We start from the raw sequence: 18,160 nt of genomic DNA on the forward strand, positions 1-18,160 counted from the left end.
AAATGGGTGTACACATAAATCCCTTCAATTATGGCTTCTTAATGCTGATAGATAGCAATATTCATTGGTGCCCTATAAATGTTGACTATATTTATGATTCTCAACTTTTATTACATTAATTTGGAGCACAAGTGGTTTAAGGATGGATGCCCTAGATACATGTCAATGTTTACATTAGTTTTATAACAAATATTAAATTAATATAAATATATCTTCTGATGGAATCATTTAAAAATGTTAAGGCACAAAAAGTAAACATTTCCAGAAATGACTATGGCAGTAAAGTTTCTCACAGCACTATAAAAACATTAAGTACTAGTTAAAATGACAACACTTTTTCTTCCCATTCTCAAAAATTTGACATGCTTACATTATCCTCTACCTACCTCCAGACAGGGCCCTTTTCATTTAAGAAATACTGAACATGAACTCTTTGTACAGTGCTAAGAGTGCTACAGTACAGCTTCCGAAAATACATAGGACCATAAAAACATGGACTTCTTTATGGAGTTGGTTGCCTCAGTCAACTGATGAGTTAAGGTAATTAACCGAATAGTATGTAATATTATTTCAAATATAATTAGAATGAGAAACATGCAAACAGATCCCAAGGGCTATGATCAAAATTGTGAATTAAGGTACACTTACTGTGTTATACTATTAGAGATGAGACGTAACCTACATATAAAATAGTGTGTGCACACTCTTATCAGTGGGTAGAAATGATGGATTACAAAGTCCCTGCTGTAGATAAGGAGGTCCAGATCTGGAGTTTGCTGAACATAGGGTACCATACCCTGAATTTTCAGGTGGAGAATATCATAGAATTTAATAAAAATATTACAGTTCAACAGAACTAGCAGAATTAAATAGTGAATAATAACCTTTCTATGAGTTTAATAATTTTATAGAAATACTCTTGTCCTCTCCTAAATACTTTATGATGATTCAAGAAACCTAAAGAAAGGTTAGGCCAGGCCAAAAGGTGCAAATGCCCTATCATCTGGGGTCATTAAAACAAGGAATAAATGGGCATCATTTTTTGTGCCCAGTAATAGGAATAATTGTGACTTTTTTGAATTGCACAAAAAATAGAAATAAAGGCTGTGGCCAGACTGAGACCTAGGTTTACTTCACCAACCATACTACCGCAAGGTAAGAAATGGGGATCCAATGGGGTTACCCAGATTTCCTAACATAGGGACCAGGTATTAATGGTTTTATTAATTCTTATGTGGCTAATTCCCTTAGAGCTGTATCAGCTTCTTCAGGAAAAGTGTCAGGAGACTTCTGTAATGCCAGGTGCTTAGCCCAAACTTCATTTTAACTATCACGAAACTGCTTTGACATTTTCTTTTTTAACTCTAAAACCTCTACATAAAAACATAGCAGAAAACATACTTACATTTGCAGAAGTTCTGTTAAATCAAAACAAAATTATAGAAGTTCAAAAGTCTCTTATAGACCTTCACAGCTCATGCCTGGTACAGTCCTGTCCACATACTAAATTAAGCGGAACAAAAGAAAAATACATCTCTTTTGCCTCACTAGGCCAAGGTACCAACATTCAAAAAGCCCAAGGAGGAATTGATTTAAGTTATGCGGTTTTCTGTATGTTTTCTGTTGTCTGTAGTTTAGATCAGTAGCGAGCAGACCACACATTAGCTCCTTGGTGGGGAGGGCAGCTCTTAGACTGGGTTCTACCATTTCTAAACCAGTCTGCATGCACCAAACTTCTGTTCTGTTATGGGTATAGACTGATTTTGTGAACTGAACTTCTGTTCTGTTACAGATATAGAGCAGTTTCCAATCACTTACACCGGTAAAAGTGTAATGTCTGTACCTGGCCTAGAAGAGTAGCATATTTGCTGCCATTTTTTTTCCTCCTGGGCTCTGGGCTGAGAACTGCCTCTCTCATGGTTTCAGAGTCTTTACGTTCTACCTGGAATTTGGTGCTATTCAGTGAATTCTCCCTGCAGGAAAGGCACCTCTCTAGACGTTCCTGAGAGATAGAGCTCTGACGCTTCAATACCATATATGCTGTCTCGTGGTCTTTTTCCCCCCAGTGATGTGTAGTTCCTATTGCTATTGTGTATATTGTATAGTCTCACAAGGATTAGAGAGACAGACATGAAGATAGATAGATAAAACTATGCATCAGAATTTGAAAAAATATCTGGTTTTAGCAGGAAAAGCAAAACAAAAAACCCCAAAGATTTGTACCAACCTCTTATTTACCAGAGATATTTATTTAACAGAAAAAATTAGTGGAGAATCAGTCCCCGAGATGCCACCCTGCCCTGCCTTCTGCCTTATTTAGTAGAGAAATAAAACAATGCACATTTAATGTGAAGCAATAAACTCTGGAATTTATTGCCATTTGCACGTGCACCCTCAGCATGTTCAGCTTGGCCAGAGAAGCCCTAGGTGGCAGGGAGACCGGGGAGTCAGCCTGCCAGCTCAGGGTTGTTCCCCACAGCTCAATGGGTTGTGGAGGGGACTGGCTGGGACATAAGGGTTCTTCAGTGCAGGGTTAGCCAGCAGGCAGCCCTTACAGTAAAGCACCCTCATGCCCCAGTCATCCAGGCAGCATCTACACATGCACTGTTGTGGAGGTTTTATTCTGCAGCAGGATAGTACTTGTATTTACTTGTATTCACAAGTACTAACTGTGGGGGCCGAGTATAGCCAGAATGGGGCCGCACTGATGGAGTGGAATTAGGCACAAACGCGTACTGGTTGAATTGAAAAGAACTTTACTTACAAACTGGTGTACAGGGACTTGCGTCGATGCACACAGTGTAGGCACGCTCCGTTACAAACAAAAGAAAGAAACCGGGTGGCACACCGATGTTTTCCGAGCATGCAGGGTGCGGGGTACGTCAGGACGGTCGGAGACGGGGAGTGGTTGGTGGTTGATCAGGCCTCCAATTTTGCTCCAAGGTACAAGAGGAACTCGTTCCCAACATACACGCGGAGTTCTCCGACTTGGGCGGAAACTACCCAAGCTTTTATACGGCTAGTGAGCCAATTGCTAGCCGCCGGGTATGAATAATTTACAATGAGCCAATCGGTAGCATGCATCCAAACAGTGCAGCTGCTAGTTTTGGCGGGAGCTGATCACTGCACCAAGGCTTTTCCCGCCATAGCGAGGCATCCCTTGCACCGAGTACTCGCATCGTGCTAAGAATTCTGCTGTGTCGAGGCACTTTTAATGACTAAGTACAGACACTAACCTGTTGCAGAGTAAATGAGTTTAGTCCAGCCTAATACATACCAAGATGTTTTCTGTGAGATGTAGACACCTAGGTGTTTACTATGCAATAAATGTCTTGTGTAGATGCACCCTCAATCTGCAAGGAACTGAGATTAAGGCCTATTTTAATAAAGTTTCAATAAAGCCAGTTAAATATATAGAAGATTGATTTTTAAAGTAACAATTAAGTCATCATTCGCTGTTGGAAACCAAGAGATTCCTGAGGTATACTCCACCTGATATCTGTGATGTTCATTAGTTCCACTTTGCTATTATGAGCTCATATCCCTTTCTGTGTCTGAATATCTTCCCAATGATCTGTTGAACAGGCTCACACCTTTACTGACATCAGTGCCCTCCCAAGCCCTCCAGGTAAGTAAAGTTCAGTTGCTAAAATTCACGCAACCAATAGAGTCCAGAGGAGAGCCACTCGTATGATCCAGGGCCTGGAGGGCAGGCCATATGAGAAGAGGCTGAGAAACTTGGGACTCTTCAGTCTGGAGAAGAGAAGGCTCAGGGAGGACTTGGTGGCAGCCTACAATTATATAAGAGGGGTACATCAGGACCTGGGAGAACAGCTGTTCACCAGAGCTACCAAAGGGATAACAAGGTCTAATGGCCATAAACTCCAGGAAGGCTGATTTAGGCGAGACATAAAAAAAAGTTCTTTATGGTGCAAGTGTCCAGGGTCTGGAACAGACTTCCCCCAGAGGTGGCGCAAGCACCTCTACTCTGGACTCTTTCAAAAAAACATCTGGATGTTTTTCTTGCTGGGGTCACTTGATCCCAGCTGACTTCCTGCCTATGGTGGGGGGTTTTGCTCGATGATCTCATGAGGTCCCTTCCAGCCCCTAATGTCTATGAAATCTATGTAATAATTTAGATGCTGAATTTGTTTGTGAATTTTTACAACACTTTTAATTCTTGCCAAGCAATAACAGTCACAGCTATTCTTTATCTATAGTCCAGTAGCACCTATTTTCCAAACTAAGATCTCTGTTCAATTGTGCTCCTCATTTCACAAATATGGACAAACAGTTCCTCTGATTCATGTAACAAGTGTACCAAAAATTTGACAGAGCAACAAGAAAAAGATGATACAGGTCACTGCTATTTCAATTTGGACCTTCACCTGTGTCTTGTATAAGTGTCTGACTTTTATTACTAGTTTCACTTTCCTGGCACTTCCTTTTACAGTCTGTTTCAATTTTACAATAAAACCAGACTAGATTGTGTATAATAATAAAACTATGTTACTCTGCCAAGTAAAACCTCATCCTGAAGGTTAGTTTTGCAATCACACAGAAACATTTACAATGTAGTCACAAATACAGAGAATGATCCTATGTACCAAGAACAGGATTGATCATTAAAGGGAAAACAACATCCAAGCCCCTCAAAGCACATTGTTATGCTTCAGAATCATAGATGGCCTCGGGTACAAAGTTCAGAATCATATCCTAATAGTGCTAAACTTACAGGTATTTGGATTCAGGATATTGGTTTAGCTTCATTCTTTACAGATGTACTGTTTGGTGAGTAGCATATATCTACTGAACTGGATCTGTGGATGCAATACATAAGGGCAAACATCATGGCCATCAGCTTAAATATTAAATATAAGAATGTCTTATGACTACAGTCACACGAGCTAAAGGATTTTCATTAGTAATACTAACTAGAATTATGTTTTGTTGTATTTATGTCTGTTACTAGCTTACAACAAGACACCAAGGATGAACCCCTCTGATAGTTTCTTAGACTAATCATTTGAGAGCAGTTGTTTGCCTACTCACTAATCATTATGCATGCTGTCCATTAGGAGTCAGTAATATGCATGTCTCCTAGTCAGAACAGTATAGCAATGTTAATCTCTTCAATACTGACAATACAAGCTCTTGTTAGGCACAGGATTTTTGTGACTATAGATCTAATCTCATTTCTATCTGTTTCTGCAAGAGGTACCCCTGGCAAACTATATATTCATTTTATTTCTGTTTTTGCAAAGCATGCATGTCCTGTTAATGGTGCTAAGCAGCAAAGTGTATCAGAAAAACTATAATCTGAGGAAAGGGAAGCTAGGTGTTTCTTCACTACAGAAACAGACTATTCCCAGATTCTGGGACAAGCTTGAGGAGCAATTTTTGCAGTAGCAGAAAGTAGCTCCTGAATACACCCTGTTCCCTTCTGCAGAATATAGATTATCTAGAATTGTGACTATTACTGATGGAATTAATTCTCCTGACTGTGGCCCTCTAGGGCCAGGGACAGAAGTTACAAATAAACTAGTTTAAGTGATCAGAAACTGGTTTAAGCCTGTAACAGAACAGAAGCTCAGTGCACATAAACCAGTTTCAAAATGGCTGAAATTGGTTTAAGATGCACCTAGTTGAATGTAGTATCAGACTTAACTGACTTGAGTCAAACCAGTTTATGAAACTTCTGTCCCAGACCCCTTCCTGGTTCAAGTTAAATCAGTCCCCCAGCATCCCAGCATGCTTTTCAGCTCTGGGCCAAACTGGGTAGTGCTATCTGCTCCAGAGAGCAGGGCTGGCCCTGCCTGTCTCCTCACTAGCCACAGCACTATCACTGCTCCGACTGGATGAGAAGAGGGTGGGGGACTGCAGCTTGGGTATGCCTGGCAGAGGCACAGCAGCATCTGCCAGGCTTCCCCATCTCCACCCCAACCATTCAGTGCTCAAGCAGGGATTTCCTCTCCCCTCTCTCCTTTCTCCCATGGCAGGGATCCCAGCCAGCAACTGGCCATGCCCCCCGGTGCTAGCTTATACTGAGAGGTGTCTGTGTGTATGTGTCTCTTCAATTTTACTGGAATGGAGGCAGACAAAACAGTGTCTACTTAGGGTTTTCTGGAACTAATCAGCAGGTCAGCTGGGAATGTCTGTCAGCCAGCCAGGGCTGAAGCTCTCCCTCCCTTCTTCCTGAGCAAGAAGCCAGTGGCTTTCAAATGCCTTGCAAAATGCCTGTACTCTGCAGGTAAGAAGAACTTGAACTAATAATGAGAGAGTTGCTTTTGTTTTCTTGATGGGCTGATAAGCTTTAGGTTCTGATAAGCTCCCTGCTTGCTTGCTCAAAGCCATCAGAGGCATCTCCCACCCTGAAACCCTTATATCAAATGAAGTTTCAGTATGCAGCAATTAATACTGGTGATTACTTCTACGCATCAATTATTAAGCCTGGTTAGAATGCAGCTTCCCAATCGCCCAATCTCTCACTGTTCAACAGGGGACAGAGAGAGGTATGAGAAATGACCTGGTTTGCAATGAAGGGAACCTGTCAGTGCTGTTAGTTTGAGATTTCAGAAAAGATGAAACACTAGCTAGCAGGATAATAAGAAGGTGGCAGCAGATCTGCCTGAAACAAACCAGTTCACACTGTCACACTGCCCTCAACTCTTTAGGAAGTGGCTGTTCACACTCCAAAGAACAAGATAGCAGACATACTTCTGAGAGGCTTTGGTACCACGCAATTCCTGTCCACAGTTGCAGACAGCATGAAGAAGCAGGGAGAGGGAGAATGAAATGCTCATCCAGTATCATCAACAGATGCATGCTCTCCACACAAGGATCTCCTCCCCCCATCCTGCCACTTTGCCTCAGAGTGCTAGCCTGGGGCTGAGGCCTGGCAACACTCTCCATGCCTTGAGAAGCAAGCGAGGGGAAAGCTTGGCACAGGCTGCTTCTCCTTCCCCCTCCAGGCACACCCCAGCTGGGGATTGTGCAGGCCAGGGTTGAGGTTTAAACCCCTTCCTAATTATAACAGCCTGGCCAGCCCCTCCCCACCTCAACACTATGGAAGGGAATGGAGGGCTTGCTTTAGTGCCCCATGGCTTCTAGCCTGAGCTACTGCAGGCATGTGACTGCATTCCCTGAATCAAAAGTGAATGTCTATCCACTTTCAAATCAGTTCAATCTATGCAGACTATCATGCAAAGGTAATTAATTTGGGCTTGGACTTTCTGAATGTCTGTACCATGTCTCTCAGAGCCATATCATGAGAGAAAGACTGAATCTGTGTGAAAACAGACCAGGAACATATGGATCTGTGACTCCCACCTCCACTTCTTCCTGTGCTGGCCCAAAGTCCTTCCACTTTAAGCAAAGCTGTGCTTTTTGCATTTTGGAAGCATATGTAAATTTGCACACACATGGATTTATCTGTGAAGAGGAATAATGTGGTCTTCTATCAGGAAGGTTAAAGAGAGGGTAAGAACACTGAGTACTGTGTTTTTGCCATCAACTTTCAAGTTTTACCATTGACTTCAGTGGAGCCAAGATTTCCTCCGTAGAGCTTTACTTAAGGATTTTATTTTAAATCATCTGATTCAAAGTGACTCTATATATTTGCTCAAAGTTTATGAGAATGCCACTGGTTTAATACAGAATTAACATGTTATTCCAAATTTCCCTGAAACTATATAATATATTTGAAAATGAAGTTTGTCTTCCTACTGTAAATCTATTTCATGTTATCCAGGATTATTTTCCTCTCAAACGTGTGCTGTTAACATCAGTGCAAATGTTCACAGAGGGATTTTTAACCATTGTTACATTTGGAATAAATATCTATCTTTTAGACATGAAAAGGAAACTAAACAGTAAGTGCTTCTGTTCCAGTTGAGGTAAGTTATCATTCTTCCATGAATTCCCAGCTGTAAAGAGGGGGGAAGAAATTTCTGCAAAAGGTACAGTCAGTTTAATTAATTTCCATATGATGAAGACTGAGGTAGTGGGGATGTTTATTTTGCTAGCCTGATGGCAGAACTGCAGCAAATCAGGCTTTTTCCAGTTTATTAACAGACTGAAGGATCCCTCACATCAAGGGGTTTCTTTAAAAGAGAAAAGTACAGAGAGGATTATACTGAGGTGACCATGAGCTACAAAATTCCAGGCTGGATCTAAACTTCCCCAAATTTCAGTATCATTTGGCTTTGGGGGCTTGGAGAAGGTCCATCTCTAGACACTCTTTTGGCAGCTCTTTAATGCAGCTGACAGCAGTAGTAGCCCTGTTTTTTAGGTTTTTGACCAAACCAGGGCCCATTCCTACAACAACCACTGAACTACAGAGCAGGATGTTCATGAATCACCATTATTTTTTTATTTCTTTCTAACTGTCATGTTGATTACACACTGAAAGTCAAGAAAGCAATTCAACAGGAGAATCAAACTGAAAGTCAGCTGATCAGTTCCCCCTTTTCAGGGGGAACTACCTACCTGTTGGCCACAGAAAAGCAAGTAACAAACTTTAACACTAAATTGTTTCCTAACTTAGGTCTTCTTTTCTAGACCTGCAATCCTGGGTTCAGATAACAGGGCAGTAGCATAACTAGAGCAGGCTATCTGGGACAACTGCCCCCTGCGCTAACTAAGTGGGGGAGGTGGGGAGGGAAGCACTGCCGTTGCAGTCACACAATTGTGCCAGTGCCCCTGTGTGTCACAGCTGCTCTAGGCACCCAGCTATGTTGTTGCACCTCTGCAGCAGGTGTTCTCTCCTATTCTAGTAATCTTGGAGACCCTTACTTGAACTTGCATAGCTACTAACTTTATACTTGATATGGGCAGGGCCCTGCTTTTACATTTTGTTGCATATGGTTAATTCAAAGCAAACAGCTGGCATTTGTGAAGACTAAGTGAGTCTTGCTTCTGTCATAGTAGAGAATTAGGTTCAACTGCTAGCCTAGCAAAAGTCATCCTCTGTGATTGCTCAGTCAATGCATTTGTAAAATAGAAGGGAATGGTAATATTGATAATTTGCACACCACCTAACTAAGGGTATGAGCCTTTGTTTAATAATAAGGCCTATAAAAACCATACTGCTATAAACAACAATTTGAAGACTAGGTGAGATATGAACTTACAGCTTCCTGTATCTTTAGCCTATGAACTCTCTCTGTCTGACAGGAATACTCTGGTTTACTTGCAGAATAAGAACCCACCAATGAACTGTGATGTATAACTAAATTCTAGGACACATTTGATTTACATTTTTAACCAAGCCATAGAGTTTGGATCAACTTATCTTAAAGATTCAGCTGAACTAGCACAAAGAAGAATGTTAAAATCTTTCATTGCAATGTCTCTTGCTAATCCTTGTCTTTTAACACATAGTTGGAAAGTAAGAGTGGCAAGAAGGATTTTGAATATAAACTGGCTTTCCAAGCTTTGAAATGTTAATAAGTTTGGCATTCCTTGTTATTCCCTTTTATTTAAAGTCTACTGTATTCTTGCATACACTGTAAAGCTTTTATTGGTAACATAGTGGGATGAATGTTATAAAAGAAATGTACAGCATATAACCGGCTCCAGTGGAGTTCATAACTGGGGAATATACTATTGGGAGTAATCCTGCATTGGCAAGAGATTAAGCATATGACACAATAACACTATGCAATCTCTAATTTCTGGGGTTCCATGAAAAATTGCCTTTTACTACACAAGCAAAAGGATTACTTACAGAATTTAAGGATATATCATTAATTAAAATGAATACCATTCTCAAATAGTTTTATATAAAATAAAATGTAAACAACAAACACACAGACAGACACACACACACTAAGCTTTCCAAATAAGAGAAGAGAAGTTAACTTTAAATAATTGCAAAGCTGTATTAAGGTAAATGAGAGATAATCATTTCAATGAATTTCTAAAGATTCTGGCACGGTACAAGATACTGTTCACATGATGGGAAAGTGTTGTAGAACTCGAAGTGGAGGCCATTGCTTCTGATAATAAAATATGTTTCCAACTTTAAAATCATATTATGGAACACTGAAATTATGTTGAAGACATAAGGAGCATAATTCCATATATCTACATCAACTAAATGAAAGGATGACTTTCACAAACTCAGGAGTCTAGTCAGTCATGCTCTGAGAGACCAGGGACCCTTAGAAAGGGGAATCCATGAGCAATGGATGAGACTATAATTCTCAAAGCACAACAGCAGTCCATTTCACTCAGTAGGAAATGCAGTCAGTGGGCTGGGAAACACCCATGGCTCAATAGGGAACTTTTGGACTTCCTGAAACTAAAAAGAGAAGCCTACATGAGCTAGAAAATGGGAATCATCACCAAAGAGGACTACACAACACCAGCCCGCACCTGTAGAGAGTGGACCAGGAAAGCCAAGGCAGAAATCAAACTCAGGCTAGCCACAGGAATCAAGGGCAACAAAAAGTTTTTCTTCTGATATGTGGGAAGTCAGAGAAAGAACAAAGGCAACACTGGACTCCTGCTAAATCAAGTAGGGCAGCTGATGTCTGACGTTCAGGAAAAGGCCAATCTTCTAAATGATTACTTTGAGTTGGTCTTCCACCTGCCCAAGTGGGTCACCCTGTCGGACAGGATGCAAAGCATCCAGGGGGTGGGAGATAGGGCTACAATTGATGTAGATCAAGTGAGAGAACACCTCCATAGGCTTGACATCCATAAGTCCACAGGCCTGGACAGAATGCACCTGAGAGTTCTGAAGGAGCTGGCGGACATCATAGCACGCCCTATGGTGAAGATATTTGAGAACTTGTGGTGTTTGGGAGAGGTACCAGAAGACTGGAAAAGAGCCAATGTGGTCCCAATCTTCAAGAAAGGAAGTAAGGATGGATGTTCCAGGGAATTACAGGCCAATTAGTCTGACATCCATCCCTGGGAAGATCCTAGAGAAAATCGTCAAAGGTTCCACCAGCGACAGGCTAATGGAAGGCAATTTTCTGAATGCCAGCCAACATGGCTTTGTTGCTGGAAGGTCCTGCCTGACCAACCTCGTCTCCTTCCATGAGCAGGTGATATGTTGCCTGGACAAGAGAAACAAGGTTGATGTCACATATCTGGATTTCAAGAAAGCCTTTGATTTGGTCTCCCATGATGTCCTCATGGTTAAGCTGGGGAACTGTGGCCTCCACCATCCCATGGTCTAATGGCTGGGGAACTGACTCTGGGATTGGACCCAAAGAGTATTAGTTGATGGAAGCAAATAACCATGGTGCAAGGCGACCAGTGGTGTCCCTCAGGCCTCAGTACTAGGACCAGTTTTCTTCAATATCTTCATTAATGATCTGGATTTGAGCATCAGATGAGGACTGGTAAAGTTCAAGGACAACACTAAACTATGGGGAAAGGCAGTCACACTGGAGGATAGGCTGGGGATACAGGCCAACCTGGACAGGCTTGCAGGGTGGGCGGACCAAAACCTGATGACATTCAATGTAAAGAAGTGCAGGGCATTCCACCTTGGGAGGAAAAACCAGCACCATACTTATAGGCTTGGCAGTGCTACACTTGCTAGCACCATGACTGAAAGAGACTTGGGGGTCCTGATTGATGAATATGAACCACCAATGTGATGCCATAACTGACTAAGCAAACCAAACCCTGGCATGCATCCACTGATGCATTTCAAGAAAAACCAGGGATATCATCCTCCCGCTTTACTCGGCCTAGTGAAGCTGCAGCTGAAGTACTGTGTCCAGTTTAGGGGCCTCCAATTCAGGAGGGACATGGATAAGCTGGAGAGAGTCCAAAAGAGAGCCACCCATTTAATCAAAGGTCAAGAGAGCAAGCCTTATGAGGAGAGGCTGAGGGACGTGGGACTCTTCAGCCTGGAGAAGAGAAGGCCCAGGGGGACTTGGTGGCAGCCTATAATACATAATGGGGGTGTAGCAGGATCTGGGAGAACAGTTGTTCACCAGGGCTCCCCAAGGGATAACAAGGTCTAATAGCCACAAACTTCTGGAAGGCGGATTGAGATTGAATATAAGTAAAAACTCCTTTACAGTCTCAGTGTCCTGGGTCTGGAACAGACTCCCCGCAAAGGTGGTGCAAACACCTACTCTGGACTCTTTCAAAAAATGTCTAAATGCTTGTCTTGTTGGGATCATTTGACCCCAGCAGACTTCCTTCCTAAGGCCGGGGGGTGGCTGGACTTGATGATCTCATGAGGTCCCTTCCAGCTCCTAATGTCTATGAATCTATGAACTTCCAAAGTGGAGTTGAATAAATTATGTTAATTTTTTTTACAAAAACATTGTTTAACCATATTTTTTCCACAAATTTTGAGATCTTGTTATAAAAAAAGCCACCAGTCTGTTCATGCCATTGAAATTAAATTTGTGCAGTTCCCCTACATAAATAAATTATCCAAGAACAGTAGTTTGATTACAATGAACCAAATGCAATTTCCTAAGACTGTAACAGAACAGGTAGGATATAAATCTAATAGATACATACATACATTAAAAAACACAGAGTCAATCTGAATATTTTTACTGAAACCAACAACTTAAATATCACACTTAAGTTTGGTATTTTTATACTTACCATATTTATTAATGCCTATATGTAAGTGGAGTGACCAACTAACAATATTGAATTAAAAGGAAACAAGCACATACTGTAGAGCAGCTGTTCCATGATAACTAGGGACCTATTTAAATTGCACCAAGACAAAGGGTTTTTCACAGTCTGTTCCTGGCACGGACAGCTAATTTCATGGGCATTCTGAGGCAGCTCCACCCCTCAGTGCTGATTCGCGGAGAGACTTTGGTAGGGTGAGGGACAAGGGGGCAGTCACCATCTTGTCTGCTGCCCTTCATGCTGCCCCACCAGCTGGGGCCACTCCCACCCAGCAGTGAGGACTGTTGCCTCCCATTGGGGAGTCAGCATTTTATTTTTATTAAGGGTTTTTTTGGTTCATTTTGCAGATTTCACGGCCAATCTCAGATTTTACGGTTTCCACAAAAGCCATGAAATCACAAACTAAGTAGGTCCCTAATAATAACTGACCATTCTGCAGTAAGTGAAAGCTAAACCAGGGCAGCTTACCCCTGAATGAAACCGGGCAAGCTCCACAGTAAATCCTATCCTCTTTTAAGTCATTTTATGTTGTTTGTCCATAATAACCTCAGTGAATAAGTTTAGAGGGAAACAGTCTAATTTGTTCATTTTGTTTACAATTGATGTTTGTACAATTGATATCAGTTCATGTTTACTTCGCACTGGATGCCTCAGATATGTCCAGACAGGGCTACATTTGGGGATAAGAGGGCTGTTTCAAGTTCTGCATGCTGTCAGTACTTGCCATTTCTATTCATTAATGCTATTTACTATAGTAGCTTTTTCTGCAGTGAACTTTTTGGGCATGTGTGTATGTGTGTATGTGATCACAAAGGGCCCACACACATCTTAGTGTAGAATCAGGGACTATGAGATTAAATGAAACTGCAAAAAACACTTCCCTGAGGCCATCTGATAGCTATTAGGTGGAAATGACTTTTGACCATTAGTGACCTGATCTGGAGTTTAATGGACAAACTAGATGTGAAAGGATGTCTAGCCCATTAACAATCAATCTCTGGAGTCCTGCAATTACAACAATGACAAACTCCCTTCAATTAACTGAACTTTTTTACAAGATAGCTTTTATACATCTTTCTTGATTCTAGATATAGGTACGATGCATATAACTCTTTTAAAAGGCCTTATTTTTACATGACAATAAGAATAGTACAGAATTTTAATAATTCACATTGACAAGGAAAATCCAGTGTTCACTATTAAGATTTTGATGAGAAGTGGGGGAGAACATTTACTGCCTGTGTGTCAATTCATGGCTAGGCTTTGTACTATCAAAGTATGAATTAACTGAACCCCTGCATCTTTAAAGATGTACAATAACAGTCATAAAGAAATAGCTGTAATAACCATTAGGTGAGAAAAATACTGCTTGTCTCAAATTATGAATGATCACAAAGGGGTTCATAACCATGGGGTTGTTTAATAGATTGCACCATTGCCAGCAAATGGAAAATTGTAAAGGAGAAAGAAATTCAGGCTGATTTTCATTTGGAATAAGGCTGCTTTCTACCACTTTGACAGAGTCAGGGAGCTACACTGTTTGCATAAATGTAATTTTCAACCAATTTAAGGTCACTTTTCGCTAGTGAAAAGTGATTTTAATGTAAATAGGAATCAAGGCAATTAAGATTTTAAACACAAACTTGTGAATATTCCTACCTATTCTATCTAGTTTGTGGGAATCATTATTCCAAAAGTAAGCAGAGACAAATGCCAACAAAGTAGTAACTGCAGGCAATAACAAAACTGGAGCAGCCACAAACCATAATATTGAATCTAGATCCAAATCTCCTCAAACATGCAGAAGCTGGAATGGCTTTTGGTTTCTGACCACTGCTAAACAGAACAGAAGAAGTATGTGTAGAGGGGGCTTCAATACCATGCAAGCTTGGCTCCTAACCTACCTCACTGAAAGCGCTTGGCCCAGATCTGGAAGGAGGGGAAAAGGAGGAACTATACACACTGTCTCTCTGGATAATGAAAATGTCAATATACCTAACTGTCTCACGTATCTTCCCTAGTGATTATGGGAGCCACTAGGGTTATGCAACAGTTTCATTGGAGCCATGGAGGAATAGCTGTAGACCTCGGGGAATCTGCCATGTGTTTCTTTTTCTAGGTGTTGTGTGGGAAACACATTTCTTAATAAAAATTCTCCTCCTGTAGCAAAGTGGTTGGACAATAAGACAGGTCTTCATCTTGATTCTGATCTTTCACCAGTGAGTTCAGTTCTATTAACTGGAATCGCAGACATGTTGTAGCTACTTGAGACCATAATTAGGCACTCTGAAATCTAGTTTTAGAAGGTACTGATCCAGTCCAACACAAACTTACCTTTAAGCATATGAATAATCCCAGGAAAATAAGTGGAGATATTCATATTCTTAAATATGTATATAAGCAGTTCTGTGAATCAGGGCTACAACACTTAGCGTCTAGCTGCATTGAACCATTTTCTGCTATACGCTTCCAATTATACACCCAATGGATTTGATACTCTAAGATTCCCTCTATTCAGGCAGGTAAAGGTACAATGGGATCCAATGTTTATTCCACATAATCACGCCTTCTGCCATGACACTCATGCATGGCAGGAGGCATGATTGTGGGAGCATGAATTAGATCCCATTGTGCCTTATTACCAGTGCAGGGGGAGCATGAGTCCCATGCTCCCCCCGCACCGGCTCCCACCACTATGAACCCCTCATTTGACAGGGCTCAGCAGGACTCACAGGGGCAACAGCATTCCCCGCACTGCTCCTGCTGCAAGCTCTGCAGCCAACATGTGCTGCAGGGCTCATGGCAGGGGTAGCACCAGGAATGCTGCCCCCATTGTGAGTAGTGTCTGCAGTGTGGATCATAGCAGGGAAAGAAAACACTGCCCCCACTGCAGCCTCATGGGGCTTGGGGCTCACAGCTGTGGCAGCATTCTCTGCATTACCCACACTTAAAGCCCCACAGCCAGCATCACTGTTATGTATACATAACAGGGCAATGGCGGCAGCAGGGAGGTGAGCCTTGTTTAGTGCCAGGCTTGCAGTAGAGGCGGCACTCTCCATGCTGCCCTCACTGTGAGCCCCAAAATCTGTGATCAAAATGAAAGGCCACTATATATATAGGTATCAGTTGAACAATGTTTTCTTGATATATTTACAGTTTTAAAGCAGGTTGGATGCCTACCTGTGCCTCAATCACTATAATAAAATACATTCTAAATATCTGGGTCCACAGCTCCCTGACCCCCCACAGCAGTGCCCAAGCCCTGGCTGCTGCAACAAAGTGGAGCACAGAGCCCATCTCCACCCCCCACCCTCGCTGCCCACACACTGCGGGCAAAGGTGAAGCGGGGGATGATTCCCCACTGCTGCATGCACTCTTGGGGGGAGTAGGGGGAACCCATTCCCCCCAGATCTATGCATGGGGCGGGTATGGCCCGCTGCCTCATAGGCAAGGGATGCTTCACTAGGGCAGTGTGGAGCTCGCAGCAGCAAGGAGCTTCCTTCCCTGCCTGGCCCCATTCTGTCCTGCCATGCCAGGCCCCACTGGGGTGCAGAGGCCCTGGGGGAGGGCAACAGGGTGGGAAGCCTGAGCCCGCAGTGGACAGCTTGCACCCACCCCCACCCAGCTCACAGATCTGGGGCACATGGATGCCCCCTGTCCCTGGGAGTGCATGCAGTGGTGGGGAACTGGCCCCACCCCCACCCACAGCCCCATCCCACTCCCCACCAGGGCCTTGCAACCATGCATTCCAGCGCAGGCCCCCAGCCCCACACAAGACCCGCTGGCAGCAGCCCCAGCCCTGCCCAACTCACTTCCTTCCTCCCTATGGGGGCCTCAGTTCCCCCAGACTTACCTGTGGGAGCTGCTCTGTAGGCTACCTGGTGGCCATGTGCATGTATAAACATGCAAATGGCGCCCCCACCTGACCGCCCTCCTCCCGCTCCCCCCCAGACCCTTGCAGGCTGGAACTCTGCCACCCTGTAGGGAGTTCTTTGCAAAAGAGCAAAATCCATGGGTTTCTCTGTGAAAATGAAAACGTTTTCCTCAGGTAAAGGGTGAAATCCATATTTTTCATGGGAAACAGAAAACACAGATCCCTGCTCATGAGGCTAACAGCAGGGACAGTGTTCTTCCTGCTGCTGACACTGTACTTCCCATGCTGTCATCTCCACAGCCAAGGAGGCTTGTGGAGCAGGGGGGCAGCATTTCCCCACTGCAAGTCCTGCAGCTGCCACAACTGCGAACATTATAAGCTGCAGGGCTGGCAGTTGGTGATACACCCCTGTGGCTGGGAGCCCCTCAGTTGGTGGGGCTTCCAGCCAGAGGGGAGCATTTACCCACATGTTCAATTAATGGCATGATTAGAAGAAGGTACAAAGTTGTTACACATTTTTTTTTGGAATAACTTTGTAGCTTATTGCTCATTTTATCATTCTGTGAACTGGTTGAATATGGAGTTGGGTCAGAACTCAAGGTGTGATTACCTGGTTAACCACGCCTAAAGTGTAATGTGCAAAGGAGGCCTTTTTCTTCCATGCAGCCCCTGCCTAAATCATTTTTCCACAGCTCTATTATTCATTTGGAAAGCTGAAAGTCAAATTTTAAAACTTTGCTTTGATGTGAAATGTCAGAACATAAACAACAGATGCAAATACTTCCTTGGTGAGCACAAATCTGTCTCTAAGTTCTCTGTTGAATCAGAGCTAAAAATAATTAAATTTTGTGTTATTTGGCATAACCTCTCTCTTCTCTCTCACACCCTGTGAAAACACTGAAAAATATTGATAACTTTCAGCAACAGTCATGATTTTAACGTGTGTCATAACTAGTTCCATTGTTTAACTTAATGTTAAAATCACACTTGAGGCCAAATTCTACTCTGTACTACTGGTGCTATACAGGGTAGAGTTTTGCCCTCAATGTTTACTTTTCTCAACAAGCAAATGGTGTGAGTCATTGTAATGAAGTTTGCCAGAAAAATTCCACTTAACTCACCTCCCTTACAAGGATGTTACCCTAAAATATTGGGGGGGGTTTGTTTAATTATTTTGCTTTGTTATTTTCTTCTCCGTTTTTATACTGGAATCTACTTATTACTGGTACTTAGACCTCACATTGATGGGCAAAGGCAGCTGCAGTTAGGATAAAATTACTTGTATCAGAAAGACCATTGTTGAAAACATAAGCTTGCTCTTAAAAAGCTGGTGTTAAGCCAAAATACTGATTTCTATAAAGAAAGGTATGAAATAAAATATATTGTCAAATCTAGACAGATCTTAAAGCAGCAAGCTAAACTGCAAAGATGCAACACTGATTATCAAATGTTGATTATAAACCAAAGCACAGACTTCTGTCACTTAAGTTACAGGAAAATGCATGTTATTTGTCATTAGCATTAATGGAATATTCCACTTTAGTATAAGACATATTCTAATTAGTACATCTAATTCCAAACAAGAAGAAACCCACCAATCCTTTGAATCCTTTATACTGAAAGAATAAAGAAAATTAGTAAGCAAAAATATCCCTGCTGAGG

The 18,160-nt window shown here is 42.3% G+C and overlaps 1 protein-coding gene across 6 annotated transcripts in view; it reads right to left on the reverse strand.

The window, feature by feature from the left end:
- Positions 1–18,160, reverse strand: part of ANGPT1 (angiopoietin 1) — a 274,023-nt gene that overhangs the window by 164,603 nt on the left and 91,260 nt on the right. Inside the window, exon 1 of one of the 6 annotated variants that reach the window (XM_025202021.1) lies at positions 3,278–3,363. The exons of the other annotated variants lie outside the window; for them this stretch is intronic. The gene's annotated coding sequence lies outside the window, so the exon portion shown is untranslated. Of the gene's footprint in view, positions 1–3,277; positions 3,364–18,160 lie in introns of those variants that run through there. 6 annotated transcript variants of the gene reach the window in all.

Source organism: Alligator sinensis, unplaced genomic scaffold (assembly GCF_000455745.1).
Source record: "Alligator sinensis unplaced genomic scaffold, ASM45574v1 scaffold20_2, whole genome shotgun sequence".
In the NCBI taxonomy this organism is placed as follows: Eukaryota; Metazoa; Chordata; order Crocodylia; family Alligatoridae; genus Alligator; species Alligator sinensis.